General features: G+C 35.8%; 1 protein-coding gene across 1 annotated transcript in view; it reads right to left on the reverse strand.

Annotated features, from left to right (window-relative positions):
* LOC112151402 (clusterin-like protein 1) overlaps positions 1-2,821 on the reverse strand; it is a 9,284-nt gene extending 6,463 nt beyond the window's left edge. The window contains exon 1 of the mRNA XM_024280339.2: positions 1,780-2,821. The gene's annotated coding sequence lies outside the window, so the exon portion shown is untranslated. The remainder of the gene's footprint in view (positions 1-1,779) is intronic.
* Positions 2,822-3,888: the final 1,067 nt, after the last annotated feature.

Genomic DNA, 3,888 nt, shown 5'->3' on the forward strand with positions numbered 1-3,888 from the left:
GGATTTCGTCAGAGAGAAATGAACCCAAATGGTTCCTTAAATGTTGAAGGTTACAGACTCCTGTAGTAGATAAATGTAACAGAATGAGATTGTTTTATTTACACAAAACATTGTTTGTCCTTATAAGGCTTTTCCACCTTAAGTTCTTTGTGGATTTCCACTTCTTTTATCTTATTTTGTATCTTTTTTTGTACTAGCTTTATTTAATTGATAAAAAAAGTAACAAATAGTGAATTACTTAGCGATTGGTTAACAAATATTTAGGGATGTTTGAGATATTTGAGTTGTTTCCAATTTGTTGTAAACAAAGACAAAAACATTTCAGTTAATTGTGTGTGATAAGCCTGTTACTTGTATTTAATTTTTCTTTTTTTTAACTAATGTTTTTCATTAAGCGTGTTCAACAGCATGCAGATGAAAAGTGCTACAACAATAAATTGATTGATTGATGTATTATGTAGGCTACTATACAACTTTCTCATGTTTATGTGTTGAAGTTACTGAATTAGTGGTTCTATAAGCCGTTGTTTGGCCTCCATGTTTTTATTTTGAGGATTTTATAAGACTATTTTATTCTTGCCGGCTTTATTCTCTTGAAAATTTGTATGTAAGTGGTAAAAAGTAAAGTAAAGTAATAAGTAGTGAATTATTTTTTACATTGGGGGATGATTAAACTAATGTAATCATAATTTCATCCAGTAACTAAAGTAAAGTAATCAATTACTCTTTAAAAAATGTTTTAGTCAACACTACAGATGGGAGAGGTGGTTGTCTAGTTTCAGTTCTGTCCAATATTCTGTTATTTGCTCTATTTTAAATAGTGTTAAAGAATCATGTGTCTTTTTTATTTGATTTTGAAGTAATTGAACCTTTTATGTGAGTACTTTGTACTATTTTATGATAATTCTTGTATTTGTATGTCTTGGTGACGGTAGATTCAAATCAGATCTGAGAGCTTTAATCTGGTATTAAGTACCTTTTATTTGACTAATGCACAGTAAAGGTTCCAGTTAAATAAACGTTACTAAATTTGAGTCATATTATGGAAAAAAGGAAACATTTCCTCATTATGGCACTTTAAAAACAAGAAAACTATCAAGATGTTAATGTTTTATTTGAATGTAAAGTTGATCTAATCTGTGTCTCCATCTGTTATCCTCGTTCAGAGCGGCTAATACTGTCGTATCTTGTGTGATTCTTTATTTTTTTATTTTCTAGTTTTGTGTTTTGTTGTGTGTAATTGCTGTTCAGAAAACTTAATGGAAAAAAAGGGTCGTTATTCTTCTTTTTATTTTCTTGCACTTTCTCAAAGAGTGACAAAATAAAACCATGAAAAATGTCTTTAAGAGCAAAAAACAAGCACTAAACATGACAAAAATGTGCTTCCTGAGTTCTAAACTCCTAAAATGCATTCAACCAATCGGAGGCCAGAAGAAAACACCAAAGAATGATGCATGAAACATAATAAATTAAACAACCGTCCTCCTAGTGGACGCTGTTGTTTCTTGTGTTCTTGCCTTCATTAAATTGAGGTCATCTCTAAGGGTCACAACATTTTTTGCCTCCTTTAAGCAAAGCAGAAGTGAATCTGTGACATAAATTAGTGTATTTTAGCAGAAATAAGTTGAAATCTCTTAAAGAAAAATCTAAAAGATGAATAATTGCATCCCTGGAATTACTAACTGAATCTTTGACTTAATTTCTGCTCATTTGTTCCCCAAAATGAAGTGTAGATGTGAGCGTTTCTTTAAAGCAGGAACATAAAGAAAAGGAATTTACCTCAAGGACCTTGTCGACGGACTCCAGTGGCAGAGATGTGAGCAGGACGCCGCGCTTCCTGCAGGGATTGTTCTATTTTTATGGATCTACTCAGCCGTCCAGATCCTCTTACTGTATTTGCATTATGAGTTATTGAGCATCATACCTGCAGCTTAGGGCACAGTTAGCAACACAGTTATCTCCCACACTTAGCTGTGTCCTGCAGACTCCAGAGCCTTCCTCAGGTAAAACTTTGTGGTCTAATCTCCACCAGACAGACGGTAATCCTCGGCCCCCTGCAGGGACCCAGCATGCAGGGGCTCGGTCAAAGGCTAAGCTCCGCTTTACGGGCCACAACTGGAGCAGGGGAGTGCATGCATGCGGGAAAAATGATTTTTGTGTAGCCAGCTGAATGCATATTTTCGTTTTTTTTAATTTTTTTTATCAGTATTTAAATTTGTACGGGTCAACGCCAATGTAATATGTATAGAAACTAAATCAGCAAAAAGTGTTTTAAATACATTTATTAGCATAAAGACATTAAAATGCTCTCAAACTGTTTATTTTTTTAAAGATCCTGTCATTAAAATCTGTTATTTGACTTAAATGTACCAAAACATGTCAGATCCATAGTACTATAATACAATAATAAATGTGCCTAATGGAAACAAAAATAAAAAAACTCACTTTTATTTAAAAAAAAGTTTTTGTGCTTGGAGGAGATACTTTTTGAGGCGTACTGAAATTGAAATATTTCACAAAACTGCAATGAAAACGCAACATCAACGCAACATCTCATCAAAAGTTGTCATGCAGAATTGTTGGATCCACAGCTCCTCTGTAAAACACCATTTCCCATAATCCCCTTCATCTGCAGCCGCTCTGACATAGTTTACCGCCAGAATAAGACGCCAACGTCTCCTTTGATGATTGAAATTTGAATGTATCTGCTATAAATTAAAGTCTTAATTTAATGATTTATCGAGTGATTTGGTTTGTTAGTTTACTCTGACTCCATCTAGTATAAATTTATTAAATTTGACTATTTTAATAGTCGACTAATCGGCGCATTTCATCATTCAATTATGTTAAAATTACTCAATTTACCTATAAATTTAGGCCAGATTTGGCATTTATGTTGATTTACGTGCTCTTTGTTTCTTCTGTGGTTTTAACGTTCCTGATACGTTTGTTAAAATTTCACGTAAAATTTCACTTTTTCAACGTATGTTCACGAATGACCAATTTAGAAACATGTTTACTAAAATATTTGTCTTTTACTATCAGTAACTCGTTCTCTAGACGTCTGACTCCAACAGAAGGACATTAAATGTGAAATTTCTGAGGTTTTAGTTTACTGCTGAGGTCCGTGACCCAGCAAATGAGGTTCCAACCTCTCAATGAGAACCAGCAGCTGTAACACATCCAGCTCCGAGCTGCTTTTTTCCCCCATTTTTTATCAGATCCCCACCATTTCTAATCTTAAATCCAGCCTGCTGCTTGAATAACAGCCCTTAGAAAAACAAGTAGTCCTCTTTAAACATGATCTGAAACCCGATATGCGATGCTCTGCTTCAAATTTGCCTGGCTTTCTTTAGAATCTCAGAGGATTTCAGCAGTCGGGTTATTATCCCAGCTCCAACATCTGAGCACAAAATTCGTGGCGCGGCCCACTAAGGAAGGCACAAGAGTGGTCCTGTCAGCCGTCTTTGATGCTCCTTGTTAGTCCGGGAGGATGCAGCTGGAGCTCTGTCTTTGATCGGCCATCTGCATCTGCAGGCCAGAGATTTTTAGAGACAGGAAGTGCTGGAATCACAGGGACGATGAACCCTGCAGCTGATCGGCAGGAAACCGAGAAAGTGGTAATATAAGACGCTTTCATTGTGTTTGATGATACAAGAAGTTAAGATAAACAACGAGAGCATAAAATGTTTGAAATGATCTATAATGAATACCAGGTTTCCACCTCAGGACACACTGCCTATCAACCCCCCGTGATTTAATTTCCTCTTTGGTTAGATTAACTGCAGAACAGCGCCGATTGTGCGTGGTCTGTCCTCCGTTTCTACAGGAGGAGACGCTGCAGAAGACACAATAAACCGGATGGAGTGGGGAGTTCACTCTTACAGA

Source organism: Oryzias melastigma, linkage group LG20 (assembly GCF_002922805.2).
Source record: "Oryzias melastigma strain HK-1 linkage group LG20, ASM292280v2, whole genome shotgun sequence".
NCBI lineage: Eukaryota > Metazoa > Chordata > Actinopteri > Beloniformes > Adrianichthyidae > Oryzias > Oryzias melastigma.